The sequence below is a fragment of the Vulpes lagopus genome, chromosome 9 (assembly GCF_018345385.1).
Source record: "Vulpes lagopus strain Blue_001 chromosome 9, ASM1834538v1, whole genome shotgun sequence".
In the NCBI taxonomy this organism is placed as follows: Eukaryota; Metazoa; Chordata; class Mammalia; order Carnivora; family Canidae; genus Vulpes; species Vulpes lagopus.
Window position 1 is genome coordinate 47166579 of NC_054832.1, and position 18723 is coordinate 47185301.

At 34.1% G+C, this 18723-nt stretch overlaps 1 protein-coding gene across 1 annotated transcript in view; it reads right to left on the reverse strand.

Moving 5' to 3' along the window:
* The window catches only part of CNBD1 (cyclic nucleotide binding domain containing 1), a 541281-nt gene that overhangs the window by 356022 nt on the left and 166536 nt on the right, over window positions 1-18723 (reverse strand). The gene's annotated exons all lie outside the window — the stretch shown is intronic.

Consider the following 18723-nt stretch of genomic DNA (forward strand, 5'->3'; position numbering starts at 1 on the left):
TAAGCCACTAGATTTAAAGCAGAGTATAAATATAATATGATTTGTATTTTTTAAGTGTACTTAAAAAAAAGCCAAACCCTAGGTGTCTATTAAAAATGTATTAAGAAAACAGAGTAAGGAGTAGTAGGCTATCACGGTGACAAAAGAAAGCAGAGTAAGGAGTAGTAGGCTATCAGGGAGAAATGAGAGTGACTTGTATGATAGTATCATCATGGAGATGGAAAGAAATGAAAAGACTCAGACCATTATTTGAAAATATACTTTCATACGACTTACCAATGGAGGCAAAAGTGAGGGAAAATCATAAATCATAGATAAATCCCATGCTTTAGCTGGAGTCAGTAGGAGGATGGCACAATGCTGATTACCAAAATGGAGAGGATGAGCAGGCAAATGAGACTAGTAGGAGAGTGGAATTTGCTTTTGGTCATTTAATGGCAATAAAGAGATAATACTCAAAGACAGGGGACTCAAAGAAGTCAATAAACAATGTAAGTGAAGTTGAAAGCACCATTTGAAAACCTAATACTAAAGGCACTGGAGAAATGCCTTACAAATATCTATTTCATGATACTCTGTTAAGGCAGGTTACATAATCATACGTTAGGAAATTAAGAAAGTAAAAACATAGGAATAAATATATAACTAAGTACCAGTTCTAGTGCAGAGAATTTGATTAACATTTTAAAAATAATGTAATGACAATATATAAAAAATTATTTATGTGAAAATATATTATAAAATATATTAGAGTGAGCTTCAGCAACAGAAAGTGAATCTCACTTATGAAAAAAGTTTTATTATAATACTTATAAAATCAGAATGGACACTGGACACTATTAGATTTCAGCAACACAGAATCTAAATAGCATTTATATTTAACCAAAACTCCAAAATATTTGGGGACAGAACTCCATCTTCTAATATAGAAGCAAAAGGGGAGTAGAAAATAACATCTTTAAATTTTTAGCTCAAGGCATTAACTACAAACCAAGAATTTTCTATATATGTGATAAAGTAGCTATGGTAGCCAAAAGTAGACAGCAAAGTATGGTCCCACAGACTGCTAACTTATTCTGAACACATAGTCTTATCATTTTTATAAAGTTGCGACTTTTTGAGAGAATCTGGTACCCCATGAACATGGGAATAAAAGGAAATATTCACAAAATTTGAAAACCCAGAATCCCAAGCCTTTCTTGTTTGTCTCTTGATTCATTAAGTTTAAAGTTAATCAATACCTTAAACCCTTTCACAAATAATAGGAAGGATTTCTAAACATTTTAAATCTATTCAACTTCCATTTCACATATTGTTTTCTGTTAGTTTATTTCTATCCTGGTATAAGTGATTGAAGGTTATTTCCATCATGATCATCATAATTTTTTACAGACAATAATTAGTTTACCACATGAATTTTATCCAGATTATTTGCCTATGATTTCTTCTTGCATATCAAACCCGGGCTCTGGGATCATTTTACTTCATCATAAATACAACCAAAGTTTATTATGTTTTCAAATATTACCATTCTTCTTTTTCACATTTTTTATTGTAGCTAAATCCTATTTCCTTCCTCAGATGTTGCCTTTTTAAATTTAATTCAATTTTATTTTGACAATTAATTTATTTTAGAAATTCTTTTTTTAAAAGATTTTATTTATTCATGAGACACAGAAAGAGAGGCAGAGATACAAGCAAAGGGGAAGCAGACTTCCTATGGGGAGCCTGGTGTGGGATTCAATCCCCAGACTTAATCCCTGGACCCTGATATCATGATCTGAGCCAAAGGTAGACGCTCAACCGCTGAGCCACCCCGGTGACCCTATTTTAACAATTCTTGAAGTGAATTAAGATTTATATTTGTTATAATTTATCCAGAATATAATGTAATTTTATCAGTGGGGCCCTTTACAGTTATTTTATCAGGAAGATTTATTCTGTAACACTTCCAAAGGTAGAACTAGATTGTTGTCTTAATGTTTTTAAAACCACATGTAGAAGTAAATTATTCTGACTGGACTGATAGAAATGTGCCTATTTAATTATAAACACGAGAGCATATTTGTGAATATTGATTTTGACGGTGCTTTATTGAGTTAAATGTGTTGATATGGTTGCCTTTAATAGACAAATCTGCAGGCTTAAACAACTCACTAGATTCATAATGGTTTGCTGTGTTATTTAGCACAAACCTAGAGCCAATACTCAAAGGAAGTGAGATCAAGACACCCCTTTTCATATTATGGAGAAAGAAATAATGAAGACTTGAAGTTAAGAATTAAAAATTGGCTATATATTATGGCTATAAAAGCAGTTGGAAAATGTTGCAACTGAAATGGGTTGCCTCATCCTAATGGGGCTTGAATAACTGGTGGAAAGGCCAAGTAACAGCTACTAACTATAACAATGAGGATACTATGGTAACAAAATGGCTTGAATTGTGAATATCTTAGGCTGTGGCTGATTAATTATAGAGTTCCTAAAATAGACTCAAAAACCTAAGTTTGAGAAGAGACACCACTTCTGTTTTGTTCAGTACTATATCCTAGTGTCTAGAGCTATGGCTGGTACCTAGCAGGAACACAATAAATATTTGTTAATAAATGAAAACACAGCACACTAAAATCATATAACAAAAAAACAAAATATTCCAGGTTTTTGAAAAGAAAGATTGAACAGCCAGGAGAGTGAAAATGCCTCACCAGATTCTCATATTTCAGTCTGTCTATGAATCTTATTTATTTTTAATCTTAATTTCTTTAAAATTATTGATTGATTAGAAGCCCCCTCAAAAAAAATGTTATCACTACCTGTGTAACTCTGTGTAATTAATCTGAAGAAGAGACAAAATGCACAAGTCTGGAAATGTTAATAAATGCCACATTGTATTATGTATGTTTTAGTACCAAAGTATGACTTTGTTTTACATTTAATATCTGAACTTTTTATAACATTGCAGAGAGAGTGATATGTATTTAAGGTAATTCTACTACAATTAAGTTAAATATTGCTAATGTTTAAATAATTCTGGCTTCATAAGATTCAATATGCATCCTGAAGCTCATAATTAAACATTATAACTAAACTGTGACCAGTCCTACTCTTGACTGGTTATCTTAATTCTGCTTGACAATTACCAACCCTGGCAAAAGCCTGCGGCTTATTTTATCTGTTCTTGCTTCCACCTCCAGGGGAAAAATCATATTATTGTGCTGAAAGACTTCATTATCCATTAATCCCAACCTCATTGTTTTTCACAAAACCTTTACTCATCCCTTAACAGCATTCTTTCTTAATTTTCCATAATGGCTCTTTCAAATTTTGACAACTCTCCCAATAGCAACCATACCATTTTCTAAGTCATCCACTGGCCTTACTTTTTATTCTTTGCTACCCTTTTTCTTCTTTTTGCTTTCTCTTGTCAAATAGTTGGATTTTGATAACTATTTGAGAAATATATTAACAAACACAACCATTCAGGTGAAAGTAAAGACAACTGGTGTGATTGCAGAATGAATGTTCCCATTCATTTGCAATTAAATGTTTGCAATTAAATGTTTCATAGGTAAAGAAGTCTTTTATTTATTTTTGTTTAAAGTTTTATTTATTTATTCATAAGAGACAGAGACTGAGAGAGAGAGGAGAGATACAGGCAGAGGGAGAAGCAGGCTCCCTGCAGGGAACACGATGCAGGACTCTGTCCCGAATCCTGGGATCATGATCTGAGCTGAAGGCAGGCACCTAACCGCTGAGCCACCCAGGCATCCCTAAAGAAGTCTTTAAAAGAAAGCTTTTGTCACCAGAGGAATCTAACCAATTTTAAAGAAATAATTACATTATAAATGTAATTTAGGCACATGACTGGTATTAAAAACATATGAAAAATTTAGGATGGGCCCTGAGTACTACAAAATTTTAAAAGATACTGTTTCCATTTTTTCAGAATATAAAAAATAACTGGACCAAAGGTCAGATTAAAATTTTTATGAGTGTTCCTATAGGACCTTTACTAATTGACCTCGTCCTTCGTTTTATACATTGGGTTAATAGTACATCTGTTGTTCATTTATCTAATGTCATTATGAATATTTAATATTTTCACCTTTTAGAATTATTATAATTTTAAAATATTATACACAAAGAGCAATAAAAAATAAATTACTGAAATAGGCTATACTTATGATTACTTAGGAACTGTCTAAACCTAGAGGATATTAAAAATCGTTGGAAATGGGCTAGACATTAACTTGACTATAATTAGGAGAATTGGCTGTGCTCTGATTCTCTGACAGTTTAGAAGATGGGTCCACACAGTTATTGACTAAACTTTTATAATATGATTAACCAGAAAGAAAAGAATATGAACACATATGTGTTTATACAGTTCCTTTCCCTTTAAGGAACAAAGAAAAAACACCAAATACAACTCCTGAACTTAAAATTAAGTTAGATACTACAACATTGATTTCTACATCTTTTATATTACCAGAAATATAGAAGTAATGTTGAAATAAGCCACAGGGAAACTTTATAATAGAAGAATAAATTTCTATGTGGTAGTTACATGCTTAAATGGATATTGGACAGCTTGTTAAAAAACTAAGGCCATTTCCACTCAGCACATTGATTATGAAAAACCCAATAATGAATACCATGTATGAACTGTAAAAGCTGTAGTTGCTTAAAAATAAAAATAATTAACAATGTTAACATTTTTAAATGTTCAGAAAGTAAAGACATTAGATGTTCCTTTTATAGTCTTTTAAAAAGTTAATACTTGCTAAAAATAGCAAAAGATTTAGGAGACCCAAAAAGTAACTTCTAATGATTTATGAAAGGAAGACAAGGTTCAGGAATGAGTTGTATCCCATGGATGAAATGTGAGAAGAGCCACCACATACATGCTCATAAGTCACACCTTCTCTGGGACTTCTCATTTCATCCTGTGATTTTTTTTTTATTAAAGTTTCTGATGTGGGACACCTGGGTGGCTCAGTGGTTGAGCGTCTGCCTTCTGCTTGGGGCATGACCCTGGGGTCATGGGATTGAGTCCTGCATCAGGTTCCCTGCAGGGAGCCTGCTTCTCCCTCTGCCTATATCTCTGCCTCTCTCTGTGTGTCTCTTATGAATAAATAAATAAAATATTTTTTTAAAAAAGTTTCTGATTCTACATACTATGGTATCTTGACAACTGAAACGGCTGAATCTTTGAATTTTTAATACTTCTCTAACATGAATCTTGATATATTACTCTAACTTTAAAAACTGAATTTAAAAAGTTTACAAAGAAATACCTTGTTTCTCTAGATTAATATTTCTGTTATAATTTCTCATTCCATATCATGACTTGAGTAAATACCAATATTTCAGCAAACCATTCTGTTTAATATTAACAGATTATCTAAACCATTAAGGCTTATTTACATTTGATATTTTATAGGATAGTCTTATAATTATTTGCCTGTAGTTATTGAGGAAAAATATAAAAAGAAGTATCAACTCTTTCAGCCCACAACAGTAAATGAGAAGAGCAAAATCTCTGAAGGGAGATAGTCCTGAATTTGCATCGTATTTCTATCATTTCTGTAGCATGTGGTTTTGATCAACTTATATAACATTTTCAGTTTCTTCATCAATTTAATAGAAATATCTATATTGTGCAGAGAGAGAACAAGCATGTTTGTGTGTATGTGTTTGTGTTTAAGAGAGCTAGAAAAAGAGAGTTGGAATCCAAGTTTATGACATGCTGACATAAGGAGTAGTTATCATGTACCCAGCAATAAATAGGGAAAATATGTTTGTCAGCATAAATGTCCTGTTGTGTGTGTATTGGGGCACTGATTTGGAGTAATGACAAATTTATTTTCCTTTCTTTTTTAAAGAGTTTGATCTTGGTAAAAGTAATATAGCAAGTGAAATACTTATACACCAAGAACTTAGCTGTAACTTTTGAGTCCTCTGAAAATTATTCTCTAATTCAAGCCCCTATTCTAGCTAAAGGTAGATAACTTAAAGTCTTTCTGACTAACCACAGTCATTTGAGGTATAAACAAAAGCCAAACAGTTCCCTGACCTTTTCTCAGGAGAGGTCTGTATGTTTGCTATCTAGAGAGGGGGGTGCTGAGATTCTTACAGCATCATCAAATTGTGGAGGAAGCCCTTGACCGCTAGTCTTTGCTGGCATCAGCTTTTCTGTCCATCTGTTCTGGTCCCCAGGCTTGGTTGTGTTGCCATCCGTGGCTGCCTCTTCCATTCCAACAATGACAGACCTTCAAGCCTGCCAACTCAGCTAACTTCTCAGATCATTGGAAACTGCAGTTTCTCTCCTATACTCCTGGCTGCAGGAATCTTGGCAGTTGTATTTAGGCACCTTATGCAGATATATGCCAATTGGTAACTGTATTGGCATGCTGGCAAACATTGCTCACGTGGTTCTGGGGAATTTAAAACTCAAGGAATGTGCTGGTTTCCTGAGTTTCCCCTCCTGCCTACAAATTCCTACACAAGTTGGGATTTGTTTGTGTGATGGGACAGGGGCAGGTATCTTCTTGAAACATAGTTCATTTGCAACCCTGACCTTATTCTGTTGCCTTCAACAAGTCCTATGAGAGATTTTTATCTTCTGTTTTTGTAATAATAATATTATTAACAATAAATTGGTAGCAATAATTATAATAAAATCTCTAACTTTTTCTGTTCTAGTTTATATAGATGCTGTGACCACCCTTCCATGTGACAGGGAAAACTAAGGTCTAATTAAACTGAAAGGATGAAGTAAACAGGAATTACAGGGATTATAAAAGCAAAGGCTTTATACATTTACTCTGTCATTCCTTCATGCCAAGAATAGGGATTCATAATGAAAAAATAATAAAAAAAGAGGGTACTACCCTCAACCCACAGATGTTAGATTATCTTATCTAGCCTGCTAATTTTTTTCTAGCCTGCTAATTTAAAAATTATTTTTCAAAATGGTTTCTTTCATGTAAAAAATCTCAATCTCTCATACTCAATAAAGCCTCCTAAAATTCATAATTAATTTGCCTTATATATCTCTAAGTAAATAATTTACTGACATTCATTCATTTTTTCATTCCCCAGGATTTTATTGAGAATCTATTATAAACCAGGAAGTCTCCTGGATGATAAAAATCCAAAAATGAAGACATGGTCCCTGATTTCATACATTTCATAGTCCAGTGGAGAGGACAATCCACAAAAGAGGTAGTTATAATATGATGTTACATTTGCATTCCCATGCAGATGCTAGAGAGAGCATCTACTAGGGAGTCAGAGATTTCCTACAGGAAGTGCAATCTAGCTAAATATTAAAGGATTAACAGTTGTTAACCAGACAAATATTGGGGAAATGTGATTTCCACAAAACAGCAAGAGCAGATGAAGTACTATATATAGAAGGTCAGTTGTACCACAAAGATGATAAGAAATAATGCTTGCAACCTAGGCAGTCACTAGTTAATGAATTTGGTAGTCAATGAGAAATCTTTGATAGGAATCCAGCAGGGAAGTAGAGTGCTCAAAATTTCCCATTAGATAAGTCACATTTGGGGACGTGTTTTTTTAACCTCTGGACTGATGACACGTTTGAGTTCTTGTGCCTCAAAGTTGTTCTCTAGCTCTTCCATGTAAATTTTATTGCAATCAGATTGTAATTCCCTTCATTAAATGTCAGAATAATAGTCAGAACTCAGGCTCTAAGTAAAAGTTCTCCCTCTGTGTTCTTAAAGTGGTGAGGTAAGGAAAAACATAATGGGACATGGTGTGCCTCTCCCCACCCTGTATCAACTAACCACTCTGGTGACAGTAGAGAAAAAGAAGGGGGGGGGTCTTTCTAAGAAATAATCTTAGCTATCTTTGTTGTTTTTTAAAATAGGGAAAATTTAAAACATAACAGAGATTATATTTCTTGTCTTTTTTTCCAGGGGCTTCAAGAACAAAAAAGAAGAATCAGTTCATTTATCACACAATGATAATTATAGCAAAATTTGGAAAGTTGTTCATTCTACTATCTAATGGAAGAAATAAACACTAAGCATCCAAAATAATGTTCTTTCTATTATTTAAGATTCTCCTTCTAAAGCAGAGATTCTTCTCTATCCCATCATTATACATAATTGTTCTTGCAAATTCTTCCCATTCATATGCTTTTTCCATTCTTTCCATAAAATAAAGTGAAAATATCAGTAATAAAATTATGTGCTTCTTTTTCACATATTCTATAATAGATTATAGTTTATAAGCACTCAAATTCATGTAAGAGATTAGCAGCATCTTCCACATTAAATTATGTTAACCGAAATAAATAAATAAATTATGTTAACAGCAACTACAATCTTGCCAAATTAAATTATTTATAATTCCAAAGATATGCTATATCATATCTCAGTGCATATTAGTATTTTATCTATGGTATTTTATCATTATTTATAAAATTCTTAAGTCATTGTAATCTAACTTAGCTATACATGAAGAACAGATAAAATTACTAGTATGCAAAGAAAAAATAATCAATATAGATTGACAGTAACCTATCAAAAGTGTTGGAATTAGCAAAAATAATTTTAAAGAAGTAAAAAATAACCATTGTAATGAAGCATTTCAAAACTGATATTGAATGAACAAAAAAAGAAAGCAGAGAAATAGTAAATACAAAAATAAATGAATATTACAGATCTAAAAAAAATCTAAATTAAAAAATATATATGTATATCATTAGAGACTAACAGCCAATTGGATTTGAGAGTAAAATACAATCTGTGGATTGATGACAGATCAACAAAAATTATCCAATTTGAAGAAAGCAGGGAAAAAAGACTGAGAACAATTGAACAGAACCTCAGCAGTTTATACATTATCAAAGTCATAACATTCATGTACTGGCGTGCCAAAAATAAAGAAAAGAGGAAATAAGGAAGAAAATATTTAAATAGTGGCAAACATCTTCCAAGATATTGTGGGAGACGTAAATTTATAGTTTCAAGAAGCTCAGCAAGTTCCAAACTGGATAAATATAAAGAATATTATTGCTAACTCTCTCAGAGTCAAACAGCTGAAACTTCAAAGTGAGAAGAAAATATTAAAAGTAATTTCCCAAAAAAACACACTAGTATCTACAGATAAAAACAATACAAACGACCATTTCTCATCATAAAAATATAGAGGCCAGAAGAAACTGGAAAAAATGTTTAAGGTGCTGAAAGAAAAACTGAACCCAGAATTCTAAGCCAGTGAAAATATCCTGTAGAAATGAAGAAAAGTAATGAGTAAATGTGTAAAAACTTAAAGTGTTCATCCTCAACAGACCAACACTACAAGAAATGATAAAGGAAGCTCTAAATGAAGAGAAAAAAAAGATACCAAATGAAAAGTCGGATTCCTCGAAAGAAAATCAAGGGTATCAAAAAGGAGTGTAACTGGTTCAATACAAATACTTTTCTCAATAATAATACTTATGACTGATTAAAGCAAAATATAACATTGTACTGTGGAGTTTAAAATGTGTCTGTTTATAATGTGTGTATATTTGTGTTCCAATACTTTAAAAAATTAGTCTATGGATTAAAAACAACTCAAGAGAGAAATTTAAAATTATTTAAAATTAATTATAGGGCAGCCTGGGTGGCTCAGCAGTTTAGCGCCGCCTTCCGCCCAGCGCGGGATCCTGGAAACCTGGGATCAAGTCCCACTCGGGCTCCCTGCATGGAGCCTACTTCTCCTTCTGCCTGTGTCTCTGCCTCTCTCTCTCTCTCTCTCTCTCTCTGTCTCCCTCTCATGAACAAAAATCTTTAAAAAATAAATAAATAAAATAAAATGAACTATAGAAAGGAATAAATTAGGAAAGTTGCTAGGGCAACACTTATAGGTTTTTTTAAAAATTGTTTTTAACACTTAACAGTTTTTAATGCTTACTAAGAAAAGTAAAGGAGTATAAGCCCAACATATACAGTTATAACAAGTTTGGATGTAGCATACATGACAACTGTAACCAAAATGGAGTGGGAGAAAATGAGCCTGTACTGATTTTAAGGTTTTATCATTTTGAATGAAAAGATATATTTAACTCTGAGAGTGAAAAGTCAAAAATGTAAATTGTATCTCTTAGAGAAACCATTGCAAAAAAAGTAGAATTAAAAAGCCATTACATAGGTTAACTTTAAACTATTTCTAAAAATCAATCAACCCAAAAGAAATTTAGAAACAGAGAAGATAAGAGAAATATTTACAGCAACAAAAATATGGGGAAAATGAAAAGGTAGTGAAATGGCAAAAATCAATGAAAAATGGAACTAAATTAGAGAAATCAGATTAATGCTATTGATTTAAACAATGGTTTAAACCTCTAATATAATCCATATTAACATTAGAAACCATTATATAGCCATCAAAAGTCATTGGAGTTTCTCCATTACTGTGTCTGTGTGATGTGGGAAATATTTTGACAGCATTAGAAAAATCTCCTAACTTGCAAGCAGCAGAACAAATCAGAGCCATGTGTGGTTTAAATACAGACTCCAAAACAAGGAGTTTTGTTTCCTTTGAAAAAGAACTTTGAAAGACTATAAGCATATATAAAAATTTTATATATATATACACACATATATATATACACATATACATGTATACACACAGATTTTATATTTATATATAGAGATAGAGAGATTACATATATAAATGTTAGAGTAAGCAGCTCACTAGGTTTTAACAGGATGCCTGGAGGGAGAGTCAAGGTCAGCTATCAGGAAAAGTCAGATATCTGTCCTGGCAATATTCCAAAAATAAAGCCACCAGAAACTGGATGGATAGAACCAGACAGGCCAAAGACAAAGGACAGAGACCTGACCAAATAAGGCAGAAAAGACTTCAAACCCTGCTCCCCCCAAAAATCCCCTCCCCAGATAATAAATATTCCACCCCAGAGTTAACAATTGTCAATAAAGGATCCAGACCCAAACCCCAAACGAGGCTCTCCCCTAAGCTTGTCCATTCTCACATCTCCAAAGTGCACTCTCATTTAATAAATCCTTCGCCTGTACTGCTCAACCATGGTCTGGTTTGTCCTTGGATTCTCTTCTTGTAATGAGACTACTGGCAACATCCTGAGGACAGACCAGGTGGAGGCCTCAGGGCCCAGGACCAGGCAGGCGGAGGGAGCAAGGGACAGGTTGGTCCACCAACCCCACTGGCAACACAAATACATAAGCACTGGTTTTGGGTTGTTTTTTTTGTTTGTTTGTTTTTGTTTTTTGTTTTTTTCAAATTGTTTCTGACTTTCCATTATCTTAAATTGGTATGATGGAAATTAACAGAAATTCTATAAGCTGGGTAGTTTACTTCTAAGAGAACGCCAGAAACTACATTTTAGGATGTTTCCTATTGTGTAAAATACCATTGTCAGCCTTTGGGCTCATTAGAACCAAGAGCAGAGAGATGTATGTTTTGAAGGTGTTCTGCATCCCCAAACAGACACTTTAACAGTATTTGTTATACTGAAGACACTGAATACATGTTTATTGAATGAAAAGTGCATAAATGACACAATCTATGGACAACCATAGGGTGTAGGTACAATGAAATTAGAAACCTGTACCTGAAACTTTACTTATCTCTCTGAACAAATTTTCAAAGGTGTTTCTGTGAAAAAGGGAAAGTATGAAGAAACAAATTCAAGGCCTTTGGCCAGACAGAAGTTATAGTCAGGAAATTTTTTAGGCATACAATTATGCCTGTGTCAAGTGTGTTAAATTACAATGTTGTGAAAGTGAAGACAAAAGTGATAAGGCATACTTCTAAAGTTAGGAAGCTCAATACTGGGCAGCAGAACCACTGAGAGTAGACATACAGTGGATGCTCATTAAATACAAAAATCAGGGCAGCCCTGGTGGCTCAGCAGTTTAGCACTGCCTTTAGCCCACTGCATGATCCTGGAGACCCGGGATCAAGTCCCATGTCAGGCTCCCTGCATGGAATGGATCTTGCTTCTCCCTCTGACTGTCTCTTTCTTTCTCTCTGTGTGTCTCTAATAAATAAGAAAAATCTTTAAAAAATAAATACAAAAATCATGTAATACCTCTACATTTTATTCAGAATAGACGCCAAAGTACTTAAACCTTATACCTACAATCTCATGCCTCACTTACTCTATTCTGGCAACAACTGGCCTCCTTGTCCTTCCTAGAAATGCTAAGCCTGGTCTTGCCTCAGGACTACTGCACCTTCTGCACACAGACTCTGCCTTCTGCTTGGTGGGCTAATCAGATCTGTCACAGTTCCCTCCTTCACAGCTATTCCCTGTATTTTCTCAGTGAGGTTCACCCAGACCATCGTAATAAAAACATGCACCACACCTCTTCAAAATCAGTGGCATCCCCACATCCCTTGTACTAGTCTGATTTTTCTTTTTCTATGGCACTTGTTATACATTTTAACATCGTTTACAATTTTTATTTACATATTATGATTATTGTTTACTGCTTGTCTTCAGTCACAGAATATAAATACTACTAGGGCAGAGAGTCCCATCTTGTTGACTGATGTATATTTAGATCCTTCTACAAGGTTAGGTGCTCAATATATTTTTAAATAAAGAAAATGTACTTTACAAATTGAATTATTTGCTGATAATCTAAATGTATTTTAAAAACTTTAGCCAAACATCTGGAATATCTTTTGTCTACAATTTACCGGGGCATATGTTCCCAAATACTAGTCCAAGGACTAAGTTAATAGTTGGGATCTTTGCAAATTTTCTCAACTAACTTTACCAGTAAGAAATTATTCCTCTCTATACTCAGTGAAGTATGTGATAAAAGACTAACACTATCTATATACTGCTATGTATAACATTTTTTAAAAATTAAAAAGGAAACTGAACAGTCATGCTTACCTGTTGGAAATAAGGTGTTCCTAGGCTGACGTAGCTCCCAATTTCCATTGGCTACCCTTTCATGATCAATATTCTAAAAAGTGTCTCACAGTAGATCCAGCTATCCTAGGAACATTATCAACATTTGATGTGTTCTCAATCTTCAAACGGTTCTCATAAATCATGTCCAAGTAGAATTAAGATAGTTCATTCTGTCATTTATTGAAAATTGTGTATTTAGTGCCTTCTGTGTGTCACACATGATGCTAGGTGATAAAACCTCAGTAACTAATGAATAACTTTAAAATGTGTACATTTGATTTCATATTTATTGTCATCAACATAGTGGAAATAAGGGATCCCTGGGTGGCGCAGCAGTTTGGCGCCTGCCTTTGGCCCAGGGCGCGATCCTGGAGACCCGGGATCGAATCCCACGTCAGGCTCCCGGTGCATGGAGCCTGCTTCTCCATCTGCCTGTGTCTCTGCCTCTCTCTCTCTCTCTCTCTCTCTGTGACTATCATAAATAAATAAAAATTAAAAAAAAACAAAATAGTGGAAATAATTTCAAAGTGGTTGATATTAACATTAAATATAGTGAGTACCGCAATCTACATAGCAGAAACAAGTTTAGACATACATACATATATATATATATATACTATATATGTATAATATATATGAAAATGCACATTACAATTCCTAAATGCTTTTAGAAACTGATATAAATAATGGTGCATTAATAATGCTATGATAGGTACTACATATATGTCATAGTTTTTATTACTGCTATTATTTAAAGTATTTTTTTAATTGAAATAAAAGGTTGTATGCCTGAAACGGATGTGTTTTTAAAAAGCAAATGTCTACATATACAGTTCGTAACCACATTTGCTGATGGGTTCATTATATTCTCATCACATCTCACCTCTGGTTGAACAGATTAAGTAGATTAAGCTATTAGATTAAGGACAATGCCTTCCAAAAATAATATAATGTCGCAGGTTAACTTTATGATTGTTTTGTTCAATTGTATCATATTATACTATATTATATTAATGTTACTATATCCAAAAGCTCTTGGGTAAATTGGTGTCATTCACTGTTTGCAAACACTCTTATAATCAGATTTAAAAATTCAAGTAGAGTGAGTACTTGCAAAGGTCCTTCTACCAAAAGGAACTAGATAAATAAGAATTAGTAAACAAAAGGCAGTCTTTGAGACATGAAATGAAACCGAAGTCAGGAAAAAGGTGAAATGAAAAGTAAGAAATAATCATTGTATATATCCACTGCTTTGCAAGTTAATGCATCACTTACATATAGCTTCAGCAGAACAAAAGAAACCATCAACAACTACAACTAGAACCTATAAGAATAGGAAAATTATTTGCAAACCATATATCTGATAAGGAGTTAATATTTGAAATATATAAAGAATTTCTACAACTCAATAGCCAAAAAAAAAAAAACACAACCAAAAACATTGAAAAGTGAGTAAATAAAATGAACAGACATTTGTCCAAAGAAGATATACAAATGGTCATTAAACAGGTATATGAAAAGGTGCTCAATGTCACCAGTCATTAGGGAAATGAAAATTAAATCCACAATGAGATATCACCTCACCTGTTAGAATGGTCATCATCGAAAAGATAAGAGATAAATACTGGTAAGGATGTAGAGAAAAGGAAGACCCAGTGCACCGTTCATGGGATTGTAAACTACTACAGACACTATGGAAAATAGTATGGAGGAACCTCAAAAAATTAAAAATAAAACTACCATGTAATCCAGCAATTCAACTTCTGGGAATATTTCTAAAGGAAACAAAAACACTAACTCAAAAGTATGTCTGCACACCCATATTCACAGCATCATTATTCATAACAGCCAAGGCATGGAGTGAAGGTGGCGCTAAACTGCTGAGCCACCCGGGCTGCTCTGAAAACCTTATCTTAAACCAAAACATTCAAACTAAAGTGTTCAAAGAGCAACTAATGAAACAAAGTAACATCTTGAACTGTATAAAGATGTATTTGTGTATGAGGAATTTTACTGCACACACACCTTTTTACCAGCGACCCTATCTGAAATTTAAGTATCTGAAATTACTAAATTACATTACATGTGATGTCAATGTTCCATTTTTCTGGGTTTTCTTTTTTCATTTATTTTGCACTGAATTAAGAGACATAGTGCCACATTTTCTTTTTGAGGTGATTAAGAGATATAGATTAACTTTCTATGTTAAATAAAATTAAACATACATGTTTTTTCTTCATAAAATAGCCAAATACTACTTCTTGGGCCAACACAACATTAATTTAGCATCTATTATAGCCAAGTATTGCACTGGCTATCTTACAAATTCATCTTCACTTAGTCCTTTCATGTTTAAGGTGAGTTATTATCCCTCTTTTACAGTAGAGGAGACAGAATCAGAAAGGTTAATTATCTTGCCCAAATGAATGCAGGTCTGTAAAATTCAAAAGGCCAAGCTGTTAACATACATTATTTCTCAATATTGGTAGATGCTATTTCTCAATATTGGTAGGTGTTTCCACTAAACCCCCATATCAGGCTGCTACAACCATGCCTATTTGCTGCTTATAGCTCACACTGGCACTCTTCACTGAAGAATTGCTCTTGGCATGCATAAGCCACATTGTCCTATGCCCATCCCCTCTGCTCTTGGACAGAACAGTCTCATTAGCACAAATTATGCTTTAGAACTCCCTGTGGAATCAGGCTGACCTGTACTTGAAACCAAATTATTGCCTAGTTTCTTTCTTCATCCTGGCCTTCTTCCTTCCTTCCTTTATAGGCTTTTCTGAAGAAGCCTCACATACACAGGAATCCCTTTCTCAAGCTTTGCTGCAAGGAAATCTGACTTAAGACAGTTGGTGCCAGGAGTGTCTAGAGAATAGACTCTATAGATAGGGTTTTAAAATTGGATTTCTTGTTGCCCAAATGGCAATGAGGACCTAGTCACTGGTCATAGATGGCATTTGATAGTGTCCTAACAAGGTGAAGCAGGATAATTGCAGAGATTTTCACCTGTGGTGATCTAGGGGGGAAAAAAAAGTATATATATATATATAATTACAGATGCACTAGCCCATTTAGTGTCTTTGGCTTTGAGAGTTACAGGGAAGAAGTAACTCTAAAATTAGTGCACAACTGATTGGGTATTGCTGAAAGCTACCAGTGCATTGGAGAGATATGACAGGATCCAATCAGTTAAGCAACAATTTAAAGCAAAGTCTGGAAGTCAGAGGGCCTCCTTGGCAGAGTTTAAAGAAACTGTCATCTACTACAGTTGGAAAGTTAATTAAGCTGAAAACCAGCCCTATGACTTAATTGTAAAAATAACAGAACATCAGAGAAGCTAAATTCTCAGTCTAGGCAATGCTCACAGGTCAAAGTCAGGAAAAGATGGGGACCTTGAAATTTGAAATGTGGATCTATGTTTAGATATAGTGAAAAACTTGCACCTGGGTTCCTCTGAATCTTTTGAGCTAGCAGAAATACTCCTACTTCCCTCAAAGAACAGCATCTCTTTCCTTAAGGATTATAAAGAGGCCTCTAACCAAATGCCTTACAGAACAATATTTGCCATTAGCATTTCCCACCTATCCTTCTATCAGATCAGCAATGACGGTCAAATCTCCTAAAAGTCAAAAATAGTCTAACAAGGGATGCATTGTTAAGACAGCTATGGAAGAAAATGATTTTATGACAAAGGAGTTAGGATCTAACTAGTTTTGCACTAGGAAGCAGGTGCATAACCTGGGAATAGATCCCGAGAGTGCTGAATGGAATGAAAACTGGATAGGGGAAATCCTATCAAAAACAGGGCATTGCCCCATGACTCAGAATTTAATTCCCTAGCAATAGCTCTTAGAGAACATCCTAACATGCTGTTCCAATAGAAGCTCAGAAAAGGCAATGGCCAATATTAAATACAGATGAGATTTCAGAACTATGGAAGAAGGAATCAAAAGGCTTAGAGAAGTAAGCAGATTACAGTGTATTCATTATTTGAAACTGAAAGACCCTCCACCTAACAGTGTTCTACAGGAGTATCCAGGACACATCTGTTTACCAAAGCAATAACAAATGTTTCAGTAAATAAGGCACCCACATTTTTGAAAATTCTATAGTATAAAGTTAGAGAACTAGGCTACTAGATATTCATGGGAATAATGGTTCCAGAATATCAGAGGATACATGAAAGTACTTAATTGGCAGAGGCAAGGTGAGATTAATTACTGTAATAGGCAAAAAAAAAAAAAAAAAAAAGTATTAATGACAGCCGAGGGGAAACGTGACTCACAGGGATCTATGAGGATGGCTCACAGAATATATCCTAAAAGAAGGAGAGATAAATAGTCTAATATATAATCAAAGATCAAGAATGGATGAACAGAAGGCAGATCAGCTTCCCAGTACATAATCAGTCCCTTGGCTAGTTCTGAAATCTGAAGCAATTCTCAAAGGCTGCATTGACTGAAAAAGAGGATAGATCTGTTTGAGAGATAATCTGGCAATCTGTCAGTCCCAAACTTGGTGACCTCCCCCAGTCCATCATCAAAGAAACCATATAATCAGGTAAGCATCCCCTGGGGGAAGGAGAATACCTATGTTTTGCCTGGGTTGTTGGATACAGGATTTGAGCTAATAGTGATATTATAGGATCAGGTATTAAGTAGAGTCCTGGCAAAGGTTTATCTCACAGTTTTTCACTAGGTCACTAGACTCACTTGGTGGTCATTTTCCCAGTCCCTGAATATATAGTCAAAATGTTCGTATTTCTCTATGCAAAAAAATTATCCCTAAATCTCTGCATAGATGCTGATATCAAGATCAACAAAAGGGGCTATTACTGCATTCTCAATTTGAATTACATTTCAGGGTTCCTGAGAAATAGTCTAAGGAGTGAAAGTACCACTCCCTATTATTGCTAGATACACTGAGTATTTAATCTCAGTGTTTATTTTCCCCACAACAAGAAACAAAATCAAATTATTTACAGGAGGTGAATTGTCATAAATTTCACCTTAACCCCTTTGCCATCTTCACATATTCCAAATTTTACTATACTTAAATCTAGTTTTAATTTTGTACTTGGATATGCTGAATACATTAACTTTCTTAGTTGAAAATAATAAAATATAAGCATAATAAAGTGGAAGATAAATTAAAATAACTTTGCCAGTTGTATAAAGAACTTTTATCAAATGCTTTTTTTGTTTGTTTGTTTGTTTGTTTACTTATGAAAGCCTACAATTTGTTGTCATAGAGGCCATAGAGATAAGTTTGGGGGTGCTCCTGGGTGGCTCAGTCTGTTGAGTGTCCAACTCTTAATTCTGGCTCAGATCCCATGATCTTAGGGTTATGGGATTGGGCATGGGTTGAGCTCCATGCTAACTAGGGAGTCTGCTGGAGATTCTCTCTCTCTCTCTCTCTCTCTCTCTCTCTCTCTCTCTCTCTCCTCTGCCCTTCTTTCCCCTGCACATGTGCGCATGCTCTCTCTCTCTCTCTCTCAGTAAATAAATAAATAAATAAATAAATATATATATATATATATATATATATATATATATTTTTTTTTTTTTTTAAAGAGAGAGAGTAGTTTGGCTATAATACAGACCGAGGGTTTAAAAGAAATACAATCCAAGAAGTATTTCATCGTAAGCCAAGATAAGCTATATAACATCCTCATAAAAACAAGAAAAGAAAAGCCATTACTATCACAAATATAGGATTGATTAAGGGTAAAGAAAAGGCAAGTATTTTTGTAAGGAGAGACTACCAAAATTCCAATATATAAAGTG